The 27,456-nt window shown below is 41.7% G+C and overlaps 1 long non-coding RNA gene across 1 annotated transcript; it reads right to left on the bottom strand.

The window, feature by feature from the left end:
* Window positions 1–3,640: 3,640 nt before the first annotated feature.
* Window positions 3,641–24,072, bottom strand: LOC131486234 (uncharacterized). Its single transcript, XR_009249254.1, has 2 exons — window positions 23,897–24,072; window positions 3,641–3,961 (listed from the first exon to the last, which is right to left on the bottom strand). It is a non-coding gene; the product is annotated as an uncharacterized LOC131486234 (long non-coding RNA).
* Window positions 24,073–27,456: the final 3,384 nt, after the last annotated feature.

A 27,456-nucleotide genomic window follows, 5' to 3' on the forward strand; every position in this document is an offset into this window, starting at 1 on the left:
TTTTCATCTATTGAACTTTAACCTCCTTTTTAAGGTAGATTGTTATAAAGTTACCCCTGGTTTAGAAGATGTGCCATTGCATTGGCTTTTCACTCATAAGTACGTCATTAAATCTATGCAGCAAGAAATAAAAGGGAGTTAGTTTCATATGATAATATAAAGGGAGAGTTGGAGAACTATTACAAATGAATGAAGTAAGGGGTGTCTGAGTGGCTCTGTTGGTTGAATATGTGACTCCTAACTTCAGCTCAGGTCATCATCTCAGGGTCATGGGATCGAGCCTTGTGTCGGGCTCTGCTCTCAGTGTGGGACCTGCTTAGGATTCTCTCTCTCTTTCCCTGTATCTCCCTCCTCCACTTGCACTCTCTCTCTAAAAAAAATGAATGAAGCAAAAAATTTGGCTCTTTCTGGTCTGAGAACACACCCTTGGAAGCAAACCTTATGAAAATATATTCTCAGTGAGTCAAGCTGCACATTTCCCTTTCCTTCTCTCTATCTTAGCTCAGGCAGTCAAGTGTGTGCCAAGTATCTGCTGCAGCCAAACCTCCCACATCTTGTCAGAGAAGCCCATCGTTACCCAATGGAAGCTCATGATTCAGCAGGTACTTAACGTGCGATCTCCTAGGAAACAGAGACCAGGTATCTGAACAATACATTGCTGACTGACCACATCTCCAGCCACCAAATGCTTCCTGTAAATGAGCAGTCATTTTACTCCAAGAGTTGCAGGGTTGGCTTGAGTCCTGGGGCAAATAATAGAATGAAATCCTCAACCAGATTGATATCCCACCCCCCAAGAAGTTCTATGCATTCATTTTGGAGCACAGGTTGGTTTCTGGGCATTCTCTTCAAACTAGGTTACTGTGTGGAAACTGGCCAAAAGCGTCTGCAGCAGCCACAATGACAACTTTCTGGCTTTTTGCCATTGGTGATTTCTCCATAGCCACTCAAGTATAAAAGACTAACCATAGAGCAAGAGCTTTCCAGCATCTGTGTATACATTCATCATCTGTTAGCCAATGTCTAGTTATGTTATCTAGTCTTATATGTGAGGTTTGTACCAAGCACTGAGAATACAGAATTGAATAAGATCTCATCCTGAAGAACTCAGTCTAGCAAGAAGAATGGCTTTCTAATCTAGTGAGTGTTCTATAGGAGTACATTTCACAGTGGAAGGAATATGAACAAAATGCTGCAGAAGGAAGATTGGGTATGAGAAAAGAACTGAATATGCTTTCACAGAAGGAGTGAGACATGTAGAGTTGGGTCTTGAAGGATGAATAGGAGTTTGGCAAAGAAGGGGGTCAAGTCCATTTCTGGACTACATGTTTGTTTGTTTGTTTGTTTGTTTCTATTATTTGAGACCACTTCACCACTGTGAAGTTGGGAACAATTCATTTTGTTTTATCCTCAAGAACTTAAGGGTTCAGGTAAATTTAGCAATAGACATTGTTTGGTTATAAAATCACCTTGTACAGTCTCCAACAATGGTTCCACTTTTTCACATCAATGTTTTCAGGTGAAAATTACTCTATCTGTAGCCACTTAAACTCTGAAATGTCAGTAGGTCTCCTAGTTTCTATTTCAGCTTACTTACTTGAATAACAGTTTATCCCCAAAAGCCTCTTAGCAATACATTTTTCCCCTCTCAGGATTTTCCTAGCTGACCTATGAGTGACAGCTGCCATGTTCTTCCTAGCCATTCACTGCAGTGCAGCAACCTGGACTCAATCATCCTTCTTCATATACCTAACTAACCCCCACTTTCTCTGGACATCCCTGTCACTACAACCCTGCTTCTACTCTGTTCCCACCTTCCTTTTGCCAAGTTTTACCCAGTTGAAACTTCCTGGTCATCCACCTTGATTTTCAATAAAGCTAACATTTCAAAATCTAGTTTGCTTGCTTCACTCTCTCCCTTCCTTTCTCTCTCTCTCTCTCTCTCTCTCTCTCTCTCTCTCTTTCCCTCTTTCTCTCTTTATCTCTGTAAATAGACACTGTGGTCTGAAACCAATACCAGAGAGACAAAAGAGTTGTTTTCCATCGTCCATATCAGTTACACAAAAGTAATTCTACTCTCATTCTTATGAGTCATGTGTGAACATTTTTTTTTTCAATGTAACTACAGAGACTAGCAGAGACAACAAATTGTATGTGTTTCCTGTCCTTCTCTTCTCTCTTTCATTCTTGGTTCTGCTCATTTGTACATGTACCAGAAGGTGCCCAGGAGGAAAAAAATCAATAAATTCACTCTGGTTTTTAGCAGGGGTTGACACTTCCAGAAAGTTCAAGTTCAAATCTTCTGTACTCTCTGAGAGGTATAGTCATTGATTGATCCTTGTGTCTATAATCATGGAAAATTGAGAGTTGACCAGACACATTATTGGCTTGAAATTGGGGTTGTGAGAAAAAACTGTGTCTTATAATCACAACAGAGTGTACAAAATTCTATCCCTTACCTCAAATAAAGGCCACTAAGCCACAGACAACCTCCCTGCTCATCTTAGGGAACCCCTAACTCACTCTGGATCCCACTACAAGGCTTTGGGGTCTACCTGCCACTCAGAGTAATCACCTCCACACCCCTACACCTCAATGTCTTTCTCTATGAGTCATCTGCAATTCAAGTTGAGGCCAAACTTTGAGATTGAAAAAAAATTTTAAAAGCAAATCCAAACTTACTATTTGACAGGAAGTGAAAAGATAAGAGGTGATATTAGTTTAGGAGCACCCCATATCATGGAAGACAAAAGACATTCAGCTCTGTCCACTCACGCTCAGTTTCTCTGTTTAGCACCTTGCAAAGTCCTCAGTGACACTGTATAATCTCCCTTTCTCTCTCTTCTTCTTCTTGTTTTTTTGAAGAGAGAGTGAAAGCATGAGTGGGGGAGGAGCAGAGAGAATGGAGATCAGAGGATCCAGAGCAGACTCTGTGCTGACAGCAGTGAGTCCAATGTGGAGCTCAAATTGACAAACCACGAGATCATGACCTGAGCAGAAGTCAGACACTCAACTGACTGAGCCACCCAAGTGCCCCTACATAGTCTCCCTTCTGGTCTCACCTCCAACACCAGGATGCATGACCTCTCTTGGAATGCATTGGGGCTCTTCAGAGGCACAAATTCTAGAACATTTCTTCTTGTAACAGTAACCTGCTTTATTCTAGTCCCAAGTCTGAGTCTCTTCAGTCAAGCAAATTGTTCTCATTTAACATCTATAACAGCTAGCATCAAGGTTAGTATCAAACATTCAGATATCATTCTATGTGAATCAGTTCAAATGTGCACCTGAAACATTTTGTTCTTTTTTTGTTGATGAATTTTATACTTTAGTTTGGTTTTGTTTTAAGTAAACTCTGTGCCCAACGTGGGGCTCTGACTCACTACCCCAAGATCAGGAGTTGCACACACTACCAACCTGAGCCAGCCAGTCTCCCCAAAACATTTTATTCTGATCACACAAAGTGAATATAGAGCAGAGAAACCTTATCAATGATTAAAACCTAGGATTTTACTCATTTATGTTAATTCACAAATTTTTAATGGCGTTCTCTCAGAAAATTAAATAGAAAACACTTAAGTAACTTCCAATTGTCAATCATTTTAAAGCAAGAAGCGTCCGTACAGGTAGTAGAAATCCATCATTGGTCAGAGATTTTACTTGGGGTGGCTCATGTAGGCGGAGGGGGTGAAAATGTACGGGTATCGTTCAATAGATTGGAAACCCCTTTCGGTCCAGATGTTTATCTGACCAGGTATTTTTGTGACCAAAAGAGAGTATACATGATTTGCTACCATGCTTAATAAGTGGACAGGATATCTGAAATGGGGATTGCTCTGAAAATATCCAGGAGTCTTGCCTTGGGTGCACGTGGATTGTAACTGCCAGACACCTTTCCTGTCCCATGGAGTGGCTGAGAGTGTGAAGTCACCTCTGCATTAATTCCATGATCACGTTGCTACTGAAAAAGTGTAGCAAGGAAATGAAAGGATTATTTAGGTAATTCCCAAAGGAATGTTCTGATGGTCTCAGAAGTTAGTTAGGTTTGCCTCATTGTTAGATTTGCCCAGAAACAAAACAAAAGGAGGAGGTGATAGAAATGATTAAGCACAACCCATCTTTGGGGGCCCAAATCTCAAAATTCAAAAGATTATGTTGCTCTCAATTTTCTATCGAAATATCTTTCACATTTTGCATTTTATTTTAACACAAACTGATACCTTGCTGAGAATATCAAAATCCTACATAAAGTCATAATTCCTTTGTGGTAACATGGAGAAAAAAAATTTCTTGGATGACACTTGACATATATAATTAGGAAGAAGACAGACCCTCTAAAAGCTAAATCCAATGTTTATCTTGAAATGTCCTAAGGTTAAGACCTTGCTAGCAAGTTTTTATTGCTGAGCTGCAACCCTATGTGAGAAATGGAGTTTATAATAGAGATGCTGGTGCACCACCTTAATTATCACATTGCCACCAGCCACCAGCATAATGAAGGAATTTTCTTATTTTTGCACAAGGAATACTAATTGAAATGGAGCAAGGATTCTCATGGCTGCACTGCAGTAAAATGGCGCCATCTAACGGAGAGGAGAGCACAGCCACATTGGGTGGCATTTCATCAGGACAGTCTCCTCCAGTCCCTGGACAGCTGGGTTTCTGCCCTTGGATTTCTAAACTCAAAAAACAAAACTGAATCCTACTGTGTTCCACAGATCGATGGCCACTCTGTGGAGTCAGGGATTGGGCAGATGCTACCAGTTTTCTCTGAAATCCCCTCCATAGTGACCTTCTCAGACCACTACAGACTACAGACAAGTGACATGGATTGGGCAGGCTGGAAGCAAAGGGAGAAGGGAGGTAAGAAAGGAGGGAGGAGGGAAAGATGAGGAAAGGGGAGAAGAGGGCAGTGGGGGGGGGAGAGGGTAGGGAGGGAGAGGGAGGGGAGAAGAGGTATGGAAAGATCATTTTGCGCCAGATGTTTTGCTCTTAGATATGCAATATAACATTTAGCACTCAATCTTCACGTGGAGTCTCATCTGTACATATAAGGAGTGTGAAACAGAAGCCAAATTAACCACCCCAAATTGGTACTGTCGGCAACCAGCAGAGAAGTCTACCTGCTTCCAAGACCGTGGTATTTCTAGAAGCACTAGGTCATGAGTGGAATAACCTGGTGGCTGTTCTCAGAAAGGGAGGGTTCACTGCTCCTGTGTGATGGTTCTCATGAAAAATCAGGATCAACTGGAAGGCTTAGTAGTGTCCTCCTTCTTCCCCATTAGACCTACCCGTTAAACAGACTTGTAGAAATAAAACACCCCCCTCCCCCACATCCTCATGTGCATTCCCCTGCATACACAGAGTTCTGGCTTAAATTCTCACTTCACCCCCTTCCCTGCCTCAAGGATGTGATTTCCCAGTTCATCAAAAATTCATCCGGGGATGAATTCATCCGAGCAGGACCGAGAAACCCATTGGGTTTTTAACTTTAACTTAGGCAAACAGTCTCAGTAGAGTGAGCCCCTTTTCATAAGCCAGAGAAAACTTGGCCCTTGCTGTTCTGTTTCATGGAAATATATGGGAAACAAATGCCACTTGGTGACCAAGGGGTATTAATAGATCTGAAAATACCCTTGCTTGAACTGTCACCTACACCCTGGAGATCTGCTTAACAGCACTGAATGGATGTGAGGTTTGAGGCTAAAGATAGCATCCCCAAAGAGGCTGAGAATCCCAAATGTGGCAAACCACACAGTACATTCCTTGAATGGAGGGCATTTTTAGCCAACCGGAACAGGGACCACTGAATAATTTTAGTCATTTAAACAACCAAACTGATGCACCACAGAAGCTCAGGTGGAGGGATGCACTGGTACTTTGCTAAGCAATGGGCAGTGCTGACTTGCTCATTCCCCAGCTGGCTCAGTTGTATTGTCTAGACACAGCCAGCCTGGGGTTTTCACCACCATCCATTACAAGGGCAACAGGCACAAGTGACAGGGACAGGGCTGCTTGCCCTTCACAGAGGTCAGAGCAAGCGGACCCAGCTGGAATGTTTCCCATTGGTTTAGTAGAAGGAAAAAAAAAGGTATCGTTTGGCTTTTTACACGGCCAAGATGGAAGCAATTGTGGTCAAAAGCACAGTGGTTTCTTTTGAAAGCGTGTATTGACATATCATAGACTTTTAGCAAGGCTTGAGCTTTTCCCTCAAACAGAAGAAAGCTCGTTGGAATCTTTAAATGATAGGCAACCAGAGTCAGATTTCTGTTTCTTCCACTGTTTTGTTTGTTGTTTGTTTGTTTTGTTTTGTTTTGTTTTTCCTGAGGGGAGGTTTTGGCTTTAAAGGTTTGCCTCTGTCCTTGTTATTCAAGTGTGACCCACCACCTTTATATTCTACAAAGTGCGTCAGACAGGAGGAAGGGAATACTTACCGAGTTAAGGATGTGTTTTGTACTGCAGAGAAAGTCTGCTGCTCCTGGGATTTGAGGGTCCATGGGAAGTAAGGAGCAGGACTGGGCAGGGCCCAGTCTCCTTGGAGGAGGTTAATAATATTTAGGTCAGAGCTTCTTGGGGTACTTGCAAGTGTTCTTTGAAAAAAGACTTGAGTAGAAAGTGAATTTGGAGATGCTGGTTCAAATGAAGCTAAGAAAGTTATTTTACTCTAAGGCTTTTTAATCTGTGAAGGTGCCTGTGATGTTCCAGATGGGTCTGTAAGTAAAGGCTAGGCTGCCTTCATAACACTCAGCACTGTGGCCTGTGGGTGCTAAGAAGGCAGGATGATATGGCAAAGGGCTGATGTGGCCGCTAAAGGAGGGACAGTGGCTGATGGGATTATGTTTGCCCAAAACATTGAGCTACAACCTGCTTTTTGTGGAAATATTAACATATCAGAAAGCACAGGACACACCAGCACAAGGAGAATAATGAAAGCCATCCTTTCTCTCCACAGGTGCAATATAGCCAAGGGAGACCAGCTAGTCGCCATGCCCTGGGGGAGAAAGGAGGAAACAAATGTTCTGAGCTCTTTTTAAGCATCTCACTAGCTCTGTTACAAGTATTATAAGGTTTCAACATTAAGGATATTAAGCTGTAAATCTGTCCGACACTTGGCTTTATGGAGAGGAGAGTGGCCCAGGAATGTCAGGTGAGTTGGGCATTCCGGAGACCAGGGTTCCCCTGGAACATGGCATGTGAAGGAATCATTAAGATGGGCTCATGAATCCATATGTGCTCCTAGCATCAGCCATAGCCTGGTGAGATATGTCTTGAGCTAATCTGCACTACTCTGTTTCAAACATACAAAAATGCTGCGGTGATTGATAAAACACAATTAATGTAAACATTTTGCTGACTTCACAGGAACTGTCTCTTTAGGTATTTTCTCAATAGATAAGACTAGTATTATTAAATTTTTGAATAAGCACTAAAATCACATGGTTTGGAAACCAGAAAAATGCCAAAAGAGATAGAATAAAAATATCTCTGTCCCATTCTTGTCCACCCCTATCAAGACTTCACACTTCTAACTGGGTAATTCATATTCTTAGTTTCTTATGTAAATTTTCAAGTTTTTGTGGCACACACAAAAGCACATCAAAATGTAGAGTTTTAGTTCCCTCTTTCTGACAAAATGGCTTGCATATTTTACATGCTACCCTCATTTTTTTAAGTTTATTTATTTATTTTTGAGAGAGAGAGAGAGAGATAGCGAAGGGGAGGGGCACAAATAGGAAAACAGAATCCTAAGCAGGCTCCATGCCTTCAGTGCAGAGCCCAATGCGGGGCTTGAACTCATGAACAGTGAGATCATGACCTGAGCTGAAACCAAGAGTCAGACACTTAACCAACTGAGCCACCCAGGCCCCCTACCCTCATTTTTTTTAAGTCTGGTACAACTGCACTGACATATTTCCTGTCTGTTGAAAGAGACTTGTTCACATAAGACCCTAAAGCCAAAAGCTTTTTGAATCTTGCACTATTAACAGAGTACTTGATCTTGTGCATCACATCCCACTTGTTTCTTTCCCTTTGCACGGATGCCCATAGAACACTTTTCATGATGCCTGGGATCAAAGCTCCATCATTTCTTTGTGACAGTCTGCCCCATCTGCTTCCAAAGGTAGAAGACTACCTCCTTTCATCTCCTGTAGAATGACAAGAAATCTTATTATCCTGAACCTATAGAGTAGCCCACCTCCTAATTTTCAATTCTACTAGGGCAGAGGGTCACCAATGTGGTCATGATTAATTCTCTAAACAAATCAAGGTGAGCTGGACTGAAACATTACCCAGAGAATACATGATGCAGAATCTAAGTCACCATGCCTGATACTCTGGACATTATTCTCTGACTTATTTAAAAGGAACAAGGAATGGGATGCCTGGATGGTTCAATCTGTTAAGTGGCCTACTCTTGATTTCAACTCGGGTCATGATCTCATGGTTCATGTGATCGAGCACCATGTCAGGCTCTGCACTGATGGTGCAAAGCCTGCTTGGGATTCTCTCTCTCTCTCTCTGGTCTCTGATCCCTCCCCCTGCTCTGTCTCAAAATAAATAAATAAAACATTTTTAAAAAGGAACAAGGAGTCATTCCACCTGTATGGCATTTAGGTGGGCTTTGGTTGAGGGATAATTCAAGCAGCATTCATTCAAATCCTGTTGATCATCAAAATTCCAGGGGCTGAAGAGATTTTGAAAAGTACAGATAATTGTGTTCTATCCAGACACAGGTGATTCTGACCCTTGGAATCCCTTGGGGTGGTGACAAGCCATGATTATTTCTAAGCAACCCAGGTGATTCCAATGATATGCTTAGAAGGAATATATATGCCCCAGTGGGTTTCACAGCCTTCACGGATGCCACGATAAATAGAAAAGACATGGCAAGTAAGCCTATCTCCAAAAATGTGTCCAGTTTGGTTGAACTTCCTTTTAGCACAACATTGAAGAAAAAAGACTACATTTCTAATTTCATTTGGTTTGTAAATGTGAATCTGTCTTGGGGCGCCTGGGTGGCGCAGTCGGTTAAGCGTCCGACTTCAGCCAGGTCACGATCTCGCGGTCCGTGAGTTCGAGCCCCGCGTCAGGCTCTGGGCTGATGGCTCGGAGCCTGGAGCCTGTTTCCGATTCTGTGTCTCCCTCTCTCTCTGCCCCTCCCCCGTTCATGCTCTGTCTCTCTCTGTCCCAAAAATAAATTAAAAAATGTTGAAAAAAAAAATTAAAAAAAAAAATGTGAATCTGTCTTTTCAAAGAATAAATAGTAGAGGGTCAGACGGTTTCTCAACCAAAGGAAAAACACCCCAAATATTTTATTTTATTTTATTTTATTTTATTTTATTTTATTTTATTTTATGTCTTAGGACTGATAAATATGACAAAGGAAGTGAATGACTTGAGCTGGAGCTAATAGGGTGAAATTAGAAAATTCTGATGTAGGAGAAGTGAACTCTATGATCAATCGTATGGCTCTGCTGGGTATCAACAAGGTGCCCCTCCCTCTAAGTTTCCTCCCCACATCATTTGATAACCTTACAACCTAATATAATACAGAGCTGGCAGAAACAGAAATCCACAGAGGTCAGGGTCAGCAGGAAATTTCCATGGACAAGTGTGGGAGAAGCCAAGGTCTTTATCAGAAGGCACATGAGAGTGAAAAGAGTCAGACAGAGAAAGACAAACACTGTATGATCTCACTTGTACGTGACAGTTAAGAGCACTGAACTCATAGAACTTACAGATGGGCGGTTGTATGAGGCCAGGGTAGGAGGTGAGGGAAGAGGGTGGAGGTAGTCAAAAGGTATGAACCTTTGGTTATAAGCTAAAGGAGTCCTGGGGATGTCAAGCACAGTGTAGTTACTATAGTTAATACTATCTTATATGTTTGAAAGTTGCAAAGGGAATAGGTCTTGAAAGTTCTCATCACAAGGAAAAAAATGTGTAACTATGTTGTGGTGATGGATATTAATTAGACTTATTGTGGTGATCGTTTCCCAATATATACAAATATTGAATCATTATGTTGTACACCAGAAACTAATATAGCGTTATATGTCAATTATGTCTCAATAAAACTGGGGGGGGGGAGGAATGGTGGGTGCAAAAAAAAAAAGGGCATGAGAATATCTGAGTGTATGTCAAAATCTGTAGGAACCATGAACTACACCTGACCAAAAATACAGAAGCAGCGGGAAGTATAGTTAGGGCCATTCTCATCCAGGGCTATTGTTAGTGGATTCAGTGATTAATTGCAAAAATGGTTCCAATTCTCCCCAACTCCCTGTATTTACATACTCTGCAATGAGATTTTGCAGCTCATCCTATCAGGATATGAAATCTATTTCCCTTCCCCTTGAATCAAGGCTGACCTATACAATGTCCCCTGTGACTCACCGTGGCCTAGGAAGCGTGGCAGAAATGTATGAGGGTCAGAACTGAGCCTAGACCTTAAGACACCACATGCTGTGATTCCCTCTTTTGGGACCTGGGCTACTGCCATGGACACACACCTGGGCTGGCCTGCTGGAGGATGACTTACCACATGGAGCAGAACCATGTCAGTCCAGTGGTCCCCATGGAGAATATCTAAGACTTCAAGAGACTCCAGAGAAACAGCTAGCAAAACAAGAGGAAACCCATAGTATATGTTGTCAGAGAATGCTGGTGTGGGGACATTTCAAGAAGATTGTGGCTGACTGTGTTGGATGCCATTGAAGGCTCAAAAATGATGGAGACAGAGATACATCCATTGGATTTAGTGTCATAGAGATTGGTGGTGACCTTGACATGACTTGTCTTATTCTTAGTGCTGTGATGAAGACAGAGGCCAGGTTGGAGCCATTCCAAGAGGAGAGTGAGGAGATTAAAACCCTGAACGTAGTCTCTGATGAAACAAAGTAAGATGTGATGATATTGTGTTGAGAATCATTCCCAGAGAGGGAGACAATTTTGATATAGGAAAAAGTTGCATGACCCAGCAGTAGAACCCTTGAAAGACAAGGATATTGTTGCTTAACAGACAGCCGTACTTAGACTTGTTTACTGGCTAACCCTCAACATGCTTTGAAGCCCGTGCACGATATGTGAAAGTTTATTGTGTTTCTTTGTTCCTCTTAACTCTTTACTCCTGTATAATGCTCATCTAATTATGTGGAAACTAACTGTATGGTAACTAACCTGGCAGACGCCATCTTAACCATATGATCAAATAACCATATCATCAATAATTGGACCGACTAACATAGTTGCCTCTTGATATGATAATCTAAGGACAGAACATCACTGCTACCATTTTCCTGGCAAAAATGTATCCGTTAAATCTAATTATGAAAAAGTATCAACCCCCAAAATAACTAGGCTGTTTTCTTCAAAAGTGTCAAGGTCATTAAAAACAATTAAAGACTAGAGAAATATTCCAGATTAAAGGAGACTAAAGAACCATGGCAAATAAATGCAACATGTGGGTTGTATCGTGGACTAGATTTTTGTTTCTCTTTAGTATAAAAGACAATTTGGGGATAATTTGCAATAGACAAGTAAGGTCTCTAAAGCAGATGATTTTGTCAATTTTAATTTTCTGATTTTAACAATTATATTGTAGTTTTGTAAGATAACATCTTTCATCACAGAAAAAGATCCTCAAGTATTTAGGGATGATGACAAATTATGTCTGTCTTACTCTTATTCAGGGAAAAATATACATTTGGCAGAATTTTAAGATAATCCCTAGGATTCTCAAATTCTGTTGTACATGCCTATATAATTGCCTCTCCTTAAGTCTTGGCAGAGCCTGTGAGTATGATGGAAACCACTCTCATGATTAGACAGACTATGAGTTAACTCTGAGTTAATCAAAAGGGAAATTCCCCTGGGTGGGCCTGACCTAATCAGGTGAACCCTTTAACTAAAGGTGAACCTTCAGAGAAATACTCTTCTATTGGAGGTCAAATTGACATGCTGTGGGAAGCTCACATGGCAGAAAATGACAGGAGGCCTCTAGGAGCTAAGCATGATCCCCATCTGATATGTAGCAAGAAAATAGGTCCCTCAGTCCCACAATGGAGTGAATTGCATTCTGCCAACAACAAGCAAGCTTGGAAGAGAACTCTGAAAACGAGAACAAGACCCTAAGCAGAGAACCCAGTAGTAGATTTGTATATGGACCCTTGACCCCTGAAAATTGTGAGACAATAAATGTGCACTGGTTTAAGTTGCTAAATTTATGATAGGTAGTTACATAGCAATAGAAAACTAATAATGATATCCAAAGATGTCAAATATTGACAAGTAGAGAGAAAAATTTATAGTTCTCTGTACATTTTTTACACCTTTTCTGTAAATCTGAAATTATTCCAAAATAAAACTTTACCCGATGCATAACCCATAGAAGGCTTAATCTGTGTTGGGTACTGTTAATTTAAAAATATATTGATACATTCAGGGGTGCCTGGGTGGCTCAGTCAACTGAGCATCCAACTCTTGATTTCTGCTCAGGTTATGATCTCATGGTCAAGGGATAGAGACCTGCATAAAGCTTCATGCTGAGTGTGGAGCCTGCTTGGGATTCTGTCTCTCCCTCTCCCCTGCTCGCATGTGTGCACTTACTCTCTCTTTCTCCCTCTCAAAAAATAAAATGAAAAAAATATATATATTGATATGTTCAAATCTCACTAAATGAAACAAACAACCCCTTCCTCCAAGACTTGGGTATGATTACAATTCTTATTTTTCAGATAAGGAAACTGAGGTTCAGAGGGTTCAGGTGACATGCCTGAGGTTGCACAGTGAGTAAATGGCAGAGCTGGAATGTGTATCAAGTTTCAAAGTTTATATTTCTAAGCTCTGTGCTGTAGTGACTCAGTGACATTGAAGTTATAAAATATCGATCAAGATGTGCTTGAGCATCATCCTGCAATGCTCTGAAGTCCAAGGGGAATCATTTCTGCTTTACCTTCTGTCTTTATTTATCATACAAGTATTTGTTGTCATGGTATGACAATCACATCAGAAAGACCCACAACATTGGAATTCAAACAATAGTATATTTGGCTCATATTGACCATATTAAATATTAGAAAATGTATTCATATACTATAAATTCTCTCATCCCCCACCCCCAGATACTTACAACTTTTTATAATAAATATATCAAGCTAGAAAAGTGGAAGCAGATGAGAAATCTGACCAGAAAGGAGACCAAATTGGACCCAGGAATGAAAGAAGAACATAAAAAATGAAAGCATGAACATCAATCCAGAATGTACTTCCAACCTTCCAGCACACCAATTTTGTACATTTCCCATATTCCAAGACTTGGAATAAGATGAAGTCACCCAAACTCCATTGTGAAATCCAGCCTCCTCAAAATCCATCTGACCTCAGAGAGGCAAACAGTGAGTAATTCAAAAGATTTTTGAATGAAAGTGTCAGTTTAAGATCCTCAGCATAAAACATACCTACAAAGCCTATTTGCAAAGTAAATTTACTCTGGATTCTTGATACCTATGAAAGTTTTTTCTATTGTATTTATTTAAAATTACAACAGTTTACATTAGAAACAAGCTCAAACAATTAAGGTAAAAGATAAATAACTGCATACAGTTTAATTTTACAAAATGCAAACATACATCTTTCATTGTTCCATTATCTGAGTATTAAGCGCCACATAATTGCACAAGGCATTTTCAAATGTCTTAAAGGCTCTAAAATTACAGAGTTGACTTTGGTGAAATAGTCTTTATTTTCCTCCATTATTATACAAATAATTGACCACACAGATTAAATTTAAATCGGAATTGGATATGTCCCCTACAGAGTTCATTTCTCCTTTACTGCTAAAGCTTGATAGCTAATGATGGCTCATGGAGCTTACTTGGGCCCTTGTGGGACACACAGTAGGGGTCCAAATGCCTGTAATTTTGGATGTTTTAGCTGGGAGGAATCTTATGTTTCCCTGGGACCATGGTGACATCAGAGCAAGGTTTACCTGAGACAATCCAGCTTCTAGCTAACCCAGGGTAATTCTAAGAGTGTCCTTTTCACTTTGAGAAATGTCTCAGCTTGGGAGACAACATAGATAAGGAATGGAGGCTCAGGGGTGGAGACCTTGAGCCAGAGACCGGCTGTCTGCCCCTGGGAATTCTGAAACCCCACTCACTCCCTGTTGCCTCCAGACCTGTACTTCAGGAGCAGGATGTGAAAGGAAGAGTCCTTTTCATCCTTATCTGAGAATGGAAAATTATTCATCACCATAATTACTCACCAAACTCAAAAGGAGAACAGAGGAGAATGTTTTTATATTATTTCTTCTTAAACAAAAATACACCATGGTGGTTTTGTCGATACATTGGAAAACGAAAATGGAGAAAAAGAAAAACAATTTGAAGCAAATTCCTTCCCTTAGAAATAGTTAACAGTTACAAGCTATAAGTCACAGAGGAGTCACACAGGAAGTGATTCTAATTCTCGGTGGTCAGAGAATATTTTCCACAGTGCATTCAACTTTTAGAAACCTGATCCGGTGACTCACAATTAGTTCTGAAACACTATCCGTGCTGGCACATTTTTTTCTCACCATAAATTTGAGATATTAACCTGTTATAATTACAGGGGAAGAAGGGGAGAGGGGGAGGGGACCCAAGGAGGAATGGAGCTCCCTTGTTAATATGCTAAAGGCCAGAGGATGGACTTGGGTCTCTTTTTTGTCAATGTCAGAGCTCCTGGCACACCAGGAGGGCAAAGGGTCTGAGGCAGATCACACAGGGAGCAGCCAGGAGCCTTCAGAGTAGACAGCCCTGCTCAGCCTGTTAAGCTTAATCTGGGTTGGGAGAAAAGTATTCGATTTCACCATTGTTCATTGCATGATGCCAGGGATGCAGTGGGCACTCAGTCCCTTTTGACCAAATGAGTTGCTAAGGCTGGGTTTTCATAATTTGCTGTAGTTGTTGGGCTTGTTCTAGTCCAGGTGAAACCATAGACTGAAGTGTTTCAAGGTGTTTTTAAAAATGATTCTTTTCCTTTTCCAAATGTGTATGAATGTCTAATTTTTCTGTCAGATGCTGGGGATACTAGAGTGAACAGGAAAGTGCTGCTACTTCTGAGGCTCCCAGAGTCATGTAAATAACCAAATACTGGGGATGCCTGGGTGGCTCAGTTGGTTAAGTGTCTAACTCTTGATTTCAACTTCAGGTCATGATCTCACAGTTGGTGAGATAGAACTCATGTGGGGCTCTGTGCTGACAGTGTGGAGCTTGTTTGGGATTCTCTCTCTTCATCTCTCTCTGCCCCTCTCCTGCTCATGCTCTAGATAAATAAATAAGTAGACAAAGAAACTTAAAAAAAATAAACAAATACTGAGAGCAGCGTGGTAGACTCGGCCAGGTTCATGAAACAGACTTGGGTTGAAATCCTGACTTCTGGGATTGAACTTGAGTTGAAATGTTAGGTTTTGTGACCTTGGCCAAGATATTTATTATTATTATTGACGATATCCCCTCAACAGGGCTAATGATAATGTTAAGTCACAGACTGTTTGAGGATTGAGTTATTAATATAAGGGGTCTGGAGGGCTACCTGGCACATAACAACACTTCAATGAATGGTGACTTCTATTTCATAACTGCTGGGCAGGCTCAGACACATGAAACTGGCTGACTGTGTCCATGTAGCTCAAAAAAATAGTAAAAAATTACTATACCATGGGTATAATAATATAATGATTCACAATGGTCTTCACATTGCAAGTATTTTTTAAATGTTTTTTAATTTATTTTTGAGAGACTGAGATAGAGAAAGAGAAAGAGAGTGAGCCAGCGAAGGAGAGACCAAGCAGGGGAGGGGCAGAGAGAGAGGGAGACACAGAATCCAAAGCAGGCTCCAAGTTCTGAGCTGTCAGCACAGAGCCAGACTCAGGGCTCAAACCATGAGATCATGACTTGTGCCGAAGTTGGACGCTTAACTGACAGAGCCACCCAGGCTCCTCACGTTTCAAGTATTTTTTATTGTTCATATGAGTTTATGAGTTATGGGGTCCCCATCCTGGTCCCCATTTCGAAGACTAAGATGGGCCATCCACTCAAGTAGTCAGAATCCATGGATGGTGATGGGGCAGAAGCCCCAGGTGTGGACACAAAGCTCCTGGGATGGCATCTGTAGTGAACCGTCAGTCCTGACATCTGGCTAGAACCCCTTGGGTCCCTTTTACCAGCACTGGATCATCTTGAAAGTCGTGAGAGATGTGGCGCCTGGGTGGCTTAGTCAGTTAAGTGTCTGACTTCGGCTCAGGTCATGATCTCAGGGTCCGTGGGTTTGGGGCCCCATGTCAGGCTGTGTGCTGACATCTGAGAGCCTGGAGCCTGCTTCGGGTTCTGTGTCTCCCTCTCTCTCTCTGTCCCTCCTCCTGCTCCCGCTCTCTCTCTCTCAAAAATAAATAAACATTAATAAAAGGAAAGAAAGAAAGTAGGGAGAGATGGCCACTCACCTACTTGGCAAAAAAGCCCTCTGAAGTGTCATTTATAATCTGGAGTCCCTGGGGGATCAGGCTGAGGTTGGGGGCTCACCTGAGAGCACACTCTCGCTTGGCTCTCTTCCCTTCCTGTCCTGCTCCCCACTCCTTTCCCGGTTCTTGTGGGAGCATGTCCTTGACAAGCTACTCCCACTAGGACCCCAGGCATAGGATCTGCCACTCAGAGAGCCTGAATCAAGACTGCACCTGGCTGGTGCTTATGGAACACATCCCAGCCCAATTCATGGTGCTGTTGTCCATCAGTAATTTTGAGCTGCCAGATGCCTGAGAAGTGGGACTGAGTTGAAAGACCAGCATTTTCAAGACCAGCCCTCTTGGAGCTCTCCTCCTCAAGCCACAAGTACTTGCCCTCTGTGGTGCCAAATGCCCTGAGGACTTCAAATACCTTATTTGCTCCTTGTAGACATAGCTCTGCTCAAAGCCAGAGCCAGGAGCCAGAGCTCCTGGACAATAAATATATACCAAACACAAGCACAAATGCACTTGTAAGTGCCTCACTGTTACTAGCCTGAATAAACATGAGGAGTGGGCACCAAGATCTCCACTTTGTGGATGAAGAACAGAGAGTTTGAGTTACTTGCCCAAGGCCACACAGCCAGCCAGGATCAGAGCTTGGATGTAAGGTCGGCCCTGTTCAGAAACATATTACTTTAGCCTCAGTTGTATTCTCCCCGGGAGTTCCTTCACCTACGGACTGTTAAACATACAGATTCATGGGCCCCATTCCAGATGCACTCATCTGATCTCCAACAAGGGAGTCTGGAAATGCCAAGAGATTTTTCTGCCCACCAACATTTGAGAATCAGGGGGCTGGGGGAAATTAGGGAATGTAGGATGACATCCTAACTGCTGCTTTGTTGAGATAAAGCTATGTGAATTTAATTTAAAAAAAAATTAAGTTTATTTATTTATTTTGAGAGAGGCAGAGCATGAGCAGGGAACAGGCAGAGAGAGAGAAAGAGGGAGAGAAAATCTCAAACAGACTCTGTGCTGTCAGCTCAGAGCCCAACGTGGGGCTCGAACTCATGAAACTGTGAGATCACAACCTGAGCTAAAATCAAGAGTCAGATGCTTAACCAACTGAGCCACCCAGGCATCCCCAAACTATGTGAATTTTAAATATAAAATGCACACACCACATTGACTCTATGACCAAGACTGATGCCTGGTGTCCTGGTGTTCATTGTACAAAAGGGGATGTGTGCATGCTGACATGTTGTTGGATTTGGGGTGGGGGTGGGAATGATCCACTTCCGAAAGAAGCTACAGCAGTACACTGCCTCCTGATGATCTCCCGTGTCTTTGGTCATGGACTTCTACAGAGGCCCTGTTACCTACTATCAGCAGAGCCACCTCCACACAAAGTAAATTCAGGCTTTAGGACTTGCCAGCTCTGTAATGACTCTCTATCTCGATTGACTTAGTGCAGTCTTAGACATGCCCACAGACATCTCCATCCCGTCTTGCTCACCAGACTTTGCTCTCACCAGCCTGATGTCAGTGTGCCCTAAGAGGGTAGCAGACAGGTGGGCTTTAGAGACTCTGAAGTTGGGTTACTTTTAGTGTTTTGCTACTTATTTATTCCCTTTTGTCCATAAAAGTGTTATTTTTCAGGGGCGCCTGGGTGGTTCAGTCGGTTGAATGTCTGGTTTCAGCTCAGGCCATAATCTCATGGTTCGTGGGTTCAGGCCCTGTGTCGGGCTCTGCGAGGGCAGCTCAGAGCCTAGAGCCTGCTTTGGATTCTGTGTCTCCTTATCTCTTTGCCTCCCCCCCACCACTCATGCTCTGTCTGTCTCTCTCTCTCTCAAAAATAAATAAAAACATTAAAAAATTTAAAGTGTTGCTTCTTCAGTTCATGATTTTGCCCTTCTTCCTTCTCTCTTTTGTCCTTTTATAAATCACTGACTTCTGTACAGAGATGATTATTTCCCATGGATAGGGCTGTGTATTGACTCACTGCCATGTAGCAAGAAGGATGATCTACAGCTAACTTCCCCGGAGATCACCCAAAAAAATCTGTTGACCAAGCAAACTTCAGAGTTCTGGACCATGTCCTTCAAGAAAGCAGCCTTGAGAGTTTTGACCATGTCTCAGAATGGCAAAGTCATGGGAAGGTATCTGTGGGGTTTTGGAGCCTGGGTGGGCAGTTTATGATATGACAACTTTGCATTAGTGAGCACAGCAAAGTGAGGGACTTTAAAGTGAGTCCTGATGAACAATCATTAGTCTTTTTTTTTTTAAGTTTCTATTTATTTTGAGAGAGAGTGTGTGTGTGCGTGCAAGTGCGTGCAAGTGGAGTCAGAGGAGAGAGATGGGGAGAGATAGATAATCCCAAGAGGTTCTGCACTGTCAGCACAGAGCCCCATGTGGGGCTTGAACTCACGAACTGTGAGATCATGACCTGAGCCAAAAATCAAGAGTCGGACGCTTAACCAATTGAGCCGCCCAGGTGCCCCACAAGCATTAGTCTTAATTAATAATCTAGTTGGTTTAGGGTCTTATCTTCTAGGAGTAGAAAATGCAACAGAGGCCTGGGGAAAGTGCACCAGGTTCGGTATTGTTTAACAGATGTCAGGAAATCAATCCCTTTGGTTTCAGCTCTCAAGAAGAATAAATGATATGCACTGGGATAAAAACATAGACTTGACCTCTGAAACCTCAAGAGCATGTATTCAACAGCCACAAACTTTAAATTCTGATGCACCTAGCTTCACAGAACCCCAAATCCCTATTGGTATAAACTTTACCCTAACAGGATGTGGGAGCAGTAGAAGGTATAGGGCTAGGGGCTCCTAAACTACACACACTCCCAGGGGGCATGAGTGGGGGTGCTGAGTTAGCCCTAATTTCCTGGAGACACCAAATGGAATGGGGGCTGAAATTAATAGTTGTCACTGAAAATAAAATTGGATTTTTCACATAGCTGCTCTTGTGCTCTGAGTTTTTTTTTAAAATGTACCTGTGTGTGTTCTGTGTGTGTGTGTGTGTGTGAGAGAGAGAGAGAGAGAGAGAGAGATCCTAGGGCTGCCCAGGAAGAGGACCTGAGGTGAGGATTTTGAGAGCAGGTAAGTGATCTGGAAGATGATCTCAGGAAGCACTGGCAGGGAATGGGATGAAGAAAGGAGAGGGTACAAGCCAGGGACATCAAGATTAAGCCTCTGGGACAGGAATGCACCAATGGGAGTCCTTGTTCTCAGGAGGTTTGCACACACACGCAAATTAAAACAACAGGAAAAGTGCACTTCAAATAGAGTGACTTGAAACAAGTAGGATCTTTTGTGGCAAAAAGAAATGCAATCAAATAGTGCACCTGCCCTTTCTTCTCAGCTGGGCTTTGGAAACTTGTTTGTGAAGGTTCAGGTTTGGGTCACATTATTGACTTTTGAGGTTTTACTCAGATGTCAGATTCTAGGTAAGACTTTCTAGCTTCTTGCATAGTTAGCACAAAGGGCATGGGGTGGGGGAAGGCAACCAACTCTTTCTCTTTTTCTCATTCAACAAGAATTGTGTTCCACCAGATGGGCAGTGATACTTTCTCTTGCATCACCATTGAGCCATTTGCATGAAGAAACAGAAAACAACAGGAGCTTCTGCTTGCCTGGAGTCCCTGGTGAGGCAAGCACCCATCATTAGGAGAAGTCATGTGGTTGTCTCCCATTCACTCTCCATTGTTTCTCTCCCAGCTGGGCTTTAAAAAAAAATGTGAGCAATTCTTTGTTGTCCAAAAAGCAGGTGTTAGAAAACGTGACAAATTTATATAGATTGTTGTCTTGTTGACAAGAAATCAATAATGGCAAAAGGAACACTGTTCACATTTAGATGAATGTCCTGTTTCCCTCATCCTCTTCGGGGAAGGGAGTCTTCACCGCAGTCTGTCATTCTGAGGCTCCTCCACTCACAAAAAGTAGTATCAGGGGCTATAAGTGGATTTTTTTAAGTTTATTTATTTTGAGAGAGAGACAGAGACAGCACGAGCGGGGAGGAGCAGAGAGAGAGAGAATCCCAAGCAGGTGACCTGCTGTCAGCACAGAGCCTGACATGGGACCTGAACCCAAAAACCATGAGATCACGACCTGAGCTGAAATCGAAAGTCAGACTCACCCTACTGAGCCACCCAGGTGCCCCATAAGTGAATTTTTAAAAAATAAATTTTAAAGAGTCATGAATCCAGCCTTATGTCCATCTTTCAGTGTCTATCAGAGTGAGGACTTCAGGACACTCACGTTCTCCAATATCAAGGAAAGTTGTTGCCATGAGGGTCAGTAAACAAAATTAGAGGGGCAAGAATAAAAACAGTCAAATAACAAAAGTTTGTGTTAAAAAGTAACTTCTGGTTAGACAGCATTTAATCAGAAAAAGAAATCACCTGCAAATTCTTGTGCAAATGACAAACTTGCAGGTACTCAGGGTATCGGGCTCCCCACTTCTTTGTTTAGTGATGGCTGTGTTTTTCCTTCAAACTCCTGGCCCACGTGCAGGTCAAAGCAGGAATGGAGTCAACATTTTCCTCTTTTCCTGAATTATTACTTACTTACACTCACTTATTTTTAGCTCTTCATTCCAAAGCAGCATATTTTCATAAGAAATGACTGTGTTTTATTTTCTGCAGTCTCAAGATCTTGGAAGGCTGTCTGGAACAGAGCACAAGGGAAGCAGGGAAGGGGGCTCTCTCATTGGCTGTATGCGTTTGTAGAGGTGCAGGCTAAGGCACCGTACAAAGAGACCACAAGTACAGTGACTGATATGAGGTGGAAGCTTATTTCTGTTTAAATTAATGATCCAGAGTAAGATGTACTGTCCAGGTAAGCAGTTTTCCATCCTCAAGCCCAGCTATCATCTCCGGGAGCATAGGAGCTGCTTTAGTTTATAGCTCTTGGCCAGTGAGGAGGAAAAGACCTCCTTCTGCCCCTCCAGGAGAAAAATGGCATCCTTTCTGCTTGTGTCCCATTGGACAGAATTTAGTTACACACAGCCATGGACCTTACAAGGGAGTTGGAGCCATGTTTGCACCTCTAAGAAAGATCCAATGTTGACAAACAACTAGCAGTTTTCTGCCACTTGGAGCCTCCCCTTTGCAGGTAGGTTTAACAACTGTAGAGAAGTCAGGCATATAAAAGAGTTTCAATTCTTGGTCTCTTGGTAGTAACAACCTAGAACCATTTCATGATGAGGCTAGTTCTGGCTTAGTAACAAAGAGAGTTGCAATGCATGGGTGCCTGCATGGGTCTGGGGTTGGAAAGGGATACACCTAGTGCATGTTAGACATCCCCTGCATGGGGATTAGAGACTGGTGTATTAGAGCATCTTGCTTCACAGGGAATATGAGAAACATGGTCACTTTCTATATACTAATGTTCTCCTACTTTGATATTCCTAGGTTGCTTTCCTTGGTATAATCCATCAATTTTCAGAGTACAAAAGTTCTTGAAGAAAGAAGTCTACAGCTGTCAAAAAGATGCAGTGTTAATCTCAGGTGAAACACTTATTTGCAAGTCAGTGGAAATTCAAAGCACTCTCAGAAAATATAATTCATGAGTGACATGAAAAAAAAATGAAAGCAAAGTGGCCAAACTTTCATCCACAACCATAGAATGTGGTATAATCTCAAAGATCTGCAGGTGTTTGGCTGTCATCCTAAATGGCCCTGCCTCCTTTTCCATAGCAGCTATTAGAGATTGTTTTGCAAGTCATAAGGAGCAAGGGAAGGTTGTCTCAGCTTGGCTTTCTAGTGGCTGTTTCATAATACCTCTCTCTGCCAACACACACATTGTTCCCTCATATTCTTTCTAGTCAAAGGGAGACCACAGCACAGGCTTCAGAAGCCTTTGTGTCTCTCCATTCTTAAATTTAGGAACAGCTGTATCCCTCACTGGCATTATGAAGGTGCTACAAGCTGTTACTGAGGCACATAAATAAAGAAAGCATTGTATAGAGAGAGCTGAAAATATCCAGGTGGTATTTTTTTATCCAGGTGAATTTCTTAACCCATCCCAATTCTGGCAGATATTAGCCAAAGCTTTGCACCAAGTGGAAGAGATGATATTAAGCAGATGTGGGCCCTCATCTCTCTGAGAGAAATGGCAAACATGTAAATCATCAGGAGGTTAACTGCACAAAGCATTTTGTTTATAAATATGTTGCATCCCTAGATTTCTGTTGTTTACTCTTGAGCATTTTTAATTTTCAAAGAATTTATCCTCATTTTATAAAAGTGATTCATGCCCGTTAAAGAAGAATAAGATACCACATAAAAGTAGAACAAAGAAAAAAAGTCACTCATACTTTTACCCAAGTCATTTCAAACTCTTGTGTACATAAGTTTTTCATTCTATTAGAATAAAACATGTTAGATTAAATGTCTTGTTTCTCTTTCATTTAACATTCTAGCATAATTATGATCCATTTTATTCTAATTCCTTTGTAAGTATCACTCCAAATTTTTTTCCTGAATCTTTCTGGCCCATGTCATTCATCATCCTGCACCAATCCCCTTTTCCTGTTCTAGTTAGCATATTCTCCACTCCATCCAGAACCATCCCAAGCCATTCTAGAATGCCTCCCTTCCACACCGCCTCCTTGATTCCTAGAGCAGGCTCAGTCCTACTCATGGAGATGGGAAAGGAGCTCCAGCACACTGGGGGGCTCTCACACAACAGATGTAGTTTTGCCACCAAGTGACCTGGGACAAGCCACTTAACACCCTCATTCATGTGCTGTAATAAATGTTTTTCCCCCTGATTTTCAATGACAAACACTGTGAAGGAATAGAGTTTTGTTTTCCCATGATATCTATGGCCTTGTATCAATCAGCACCCTTTGGGTCACATGCTGCAGAAACCATTCTGGTTAACTTCATTGTAAAGGGGATCCTCCCAAACTGTATGGGAAGGGTGGAGACCAGGACAAGAGAAAGGACAGGAACAGAGGGAAGGAGCTTTCTGGGTATGATAGCATGGCCACAGTGTGGGAAATAAATCAGCCATTGCTCCTTCTCATGTCCTGAAAGCAAACTATTCATCATTTAAGGTCCTAATAAAGAGTCCAATGGGTCAAAAGTAGGTGGTGACCAGTTGACTTCTCAGTGACAAAAGGGAATGAGTGAGTGAAGAAGACTCTGGAGGCCCCCACCATTCTTTCTTACAGTCCCACAAATAAAAAGAGATACTTCCCAAATGCAATTCGAAGTGATATTAGGAAGGGACTGAATAGATGCTAGGCAGCAAAAAAGTGACATGTTCACCTGAGCTTCTTCCTCATCCCTCCATCCATGATGCTATGCTTAGCTGAAGAAAATCCAAGTTTTCATTGCCTCTTTTCTGTTTTCTCTGTCTTCTAGTTTTTCCTGCCTTTCCAGTTTCTCCTTGCTCTCACCTGTCATTATGAGTCTCTGCCTGTAGCATGTTTATCATCAGTGCCACCCACTACAGTTCAATTACGTTATGAGAATTTTCTGGATGTGATAGCTTATATTACTCACATTTTTTTTTTTTACCATCACCTTCCTACAGGGCCCTATTCCTTGTGACATGCAGGTCCCCATCTGTAGTGAGTGCATCACTCCCCTATGACTTTGGGCTCTGCATGTGATATGCTTGACCAATGAGATGTGAAGCAGTGACATCATAATGCATTCTGTGTTCAAGCAGAGGTTTTGAGAAGAATCTGGAGATGCCTCCATCTGTCTTTCTTCTGCACTTTGTCAAGAGAATGGCATGTCCTGAATGGGAGGTGCTCCTTTAGCCCGGGTTCTGAAATGAGAGGGTACATTGGAGAAGCACCATAGCCCATAGCAAGAAGTGCTGTAAACCACTGAGACTTGGGGGTGTTTTTGTTACTGCAGGAAAGCTGGAGTGAACAAAGCAAGAATCTGTGTGTGGGCAAGGCTTTTCTGTTTCAGAAGCAAGATCTTCACAGGCTGCCATTGCATACATTCTTTCCACCTTCCTCCAGTACCTATGACAGCACTGAGCACGTGGTTAGTATCTCATAAATACTGAATGTCCAGGGAATTACGTATTTATCTCTCTCATCCTACCTCTGGCCCCATATCTAGGTTCTAAAGAACTAAACAAAATACAAAGGTAAAAACACAGCTTGGTAAAGACACGGGAGGTAAGGTGAGAAGGAAACACTACGGACTTGTTAGAGTAAATAACAATATATATTATTTTAAATCTGCATCTACTCAGTATGTTCATTGTGTGGAGAAAAATAACAGGTCACAGAAGAAGGTCACAATCGTCATAATAACCCAATACACAGTCTCTCCCTCTTAAAAAGATGTGTCATGGCCAAAGATGAATGCCTTATCCACAAAGACAGGACACAAGTGAGGAGGGCAGAGGTTGAAAGTTATTTGTGTTAGTCAGTATGCTTTTGGGAGTCATACACACTGGCCTGAAACAAAACTTTAAAGGTCAGTTTTGTCTGCTCTCTGACTCCCTGCTTGCACCTGCCTTTATGACCCTCTGTAGACAAAGGAAGGGCCAGAGGCCTTCAGAAAAACCAACACTAAACAGGCTGTTTCCTGCTGTAAAATGAAGCAAAGGGTTAACTTTTTGTTGAATTAATTCCAAAGAAGGGGCATTCTTTATAGATCTGGTCCCAAAATATGATCTCCTTTTTTATTTTCTCAAAGTTCCTCACAGGTGAATTTTCAGGAAGCCCGAATCCTAGAGAGCACATTATTTGTAATAATATTTGAATGGAGATGGGAGTCTAAGGTTGTTTTTCTCCATGTACAGGAAGACTGAGCAACATTGCCAGTAGCTCCTGAAAGGAAAAAAACAAAACAAAACAGAACCTAGGAAAGTAAAACCCAGCATGGAAACCCATACACTTCTGTTCAAGATTTTAGTATTTGGGGCTCAGCGGAACTCCATGGTAACGGTAGCTGGGACCATGGTGCTGGGATCACATCCAGTGGAAGAAGCAGCATGACCATTGCTTTACCTCTCTGAGCTCCTCACCTGCAAAATGAGGATGACATTCAGGATTGCATGGTGTTATTAGGAGGATTCAATAAGACTCAGGGAAGTGTGTATTAGTGTGCCTTACACACAGCTATCCCCAGGGCGATACAACTTTCTTCTCTGTAGATCATACATGTGTGTGCAAAGATGGATATAGAAATGTGAGTGCAAGGAAACATGGGTATGTGGTATATTATGGATTTTAAGTGGATTTTATGGTTTAAGGAATTAGTTTTATTACTTCACAGTAGCAGCCTTAGATGTCTGGGGCCATCTATTTTTTTTATTACTGGGGTTCATGTACACGAGATCACTTGATCCTCATCACAGGCACTGAGACAGGTACAGGAGGGAACCTCAACAGGAGTACAGAGGGGAGGCAGGGGGCAAAGGGAAGAAGAGGAGCAACTTGATAAAAGTAAAGAATATCTATTGTTTCAACTCTACATTTACTCTATATGTTTATCATGTGGGAAAAAATAACAGAAAGTTGATACATTCAGAACTTTCCAGAACTTTCAGACTTTCCAGTTCAGTGTGGTTACCTGATCCTTTCATTTCGAACATATTCTCTAAAAGGTAAAGGGGCACCTGGGTGGCTCAGTCAGTTGGGCGTCCGGCTTGGGCTCAGGTCATGATCTCACAGTTTGTGGGTTTGAGCCCCGCATTGGGCTCTGTGCTGAGGGCTCAGAGTCTGGAGCCTGTCTCGAATTCTGTGTCTCCCTGTCTCTCTGCTCCTACCCCGCTCATGCTCTGTCTCTCTCCTTCAAAAATAAAAAATTAAAAAAACATTAAAAAATAAAATAAAATAAAAGGTAGAAATTACAGGAGGCTAGAAAATGATTTAAAATCTGCAGCAGGAGGAAAATTATTTCGCTTACCATAGTGTTTTCAATATTCATCCATGTTACAGCACGTGCCAGAATTTCCTTCCTTTTAAGACTAAAGAATATTCCACTATATGTATATACCATATTTTGTTTATCCTTTCATCCATGGGTGGACATTTAGGTTGTCTCCACCTATTGGCTATTGTTAATAATGCTGCTGTGAATGTGGATACACAAATATCTGTTAGGAGTCCCTGATTTCAATTAACTTGGGTACATACTCAGAAATGGAATTTCTAAATCATCGTACTTCCACACTTAATTTCTGGAGGAACCGTCAATACAGTTTTCCACAGTGCTGTCACCACTTTACATTCCTACCTGCAGTGTACAAGGGGTCCAAATGCTCCACATCCTTTGTAAACACTTACTCTCTGTTTTGTTTCTTCTTATTTTTTCCACTAACTTTTGTTTTAAATATTATACTTCCCTTAGTCATAAAGTTATGCTGCTTATTTGAGATCTTTAATCGATTTTATTCTGTTTCTTGATAATGGCAATCCTAATGAATCTGAAGTAGTACCTTACTGTGGTTTTTATTTGCATTTCCCAAGTGATTAGTGATATTGAGCATCTTTTCATGTACTTAATGGTAATCTTTGGAGAAATGTCCATTCAAGTCCTTTTCCTATTTATTTATTTATTTACTTACTTACTTATTTTTTTTAATTAAAAAAAATCGTTAACTCATAACCCCGAGATCAGGAGTCACATGCTCTGTGGACTGAGCCAGCCAGGTGCCCCCTTTGACCAGTTTTAAATTGGGTTCTTTGGTTGCTTTGTTCTTGTTGAGTTATAGGAGTTCATTAGGAATTCTAAATATTAATCCTTTATCGGATAAATTATATGCCAATATTTTTTCCCATTCTATGGCTGTCATTTCACTTTGTTCATAGTGTTCATACACTTTGATGTACAACATTATTTTTAATTTTATTCTGATGAGGTCCAGTTTATCTACCTTTCCTTTTGTTGCCAGTACTCTTCTTGTCACAGCCAAGAAATCACTGCCAAATTCAATGTCATGAAAGTTCTCTTCTATGTTTTCTTCTAAGAATTTTATTGTTTC

This window comes from Neofelis nebulosa, chromosome 9 (assembly GCF_028018385.1).
Source record: "Neofelis nebulosa isolate mNeoNeb1 chromosome 9, mNeoNeb1.pri, whole genome shotgun sequence".
NCBI classification, from domain to species: domain Eukaryota; kingdom Metazoa; phylum Chordata; class Mammalia; order Carnivora; family Felidae; genus Neofelis; species Neofelis nebulosa.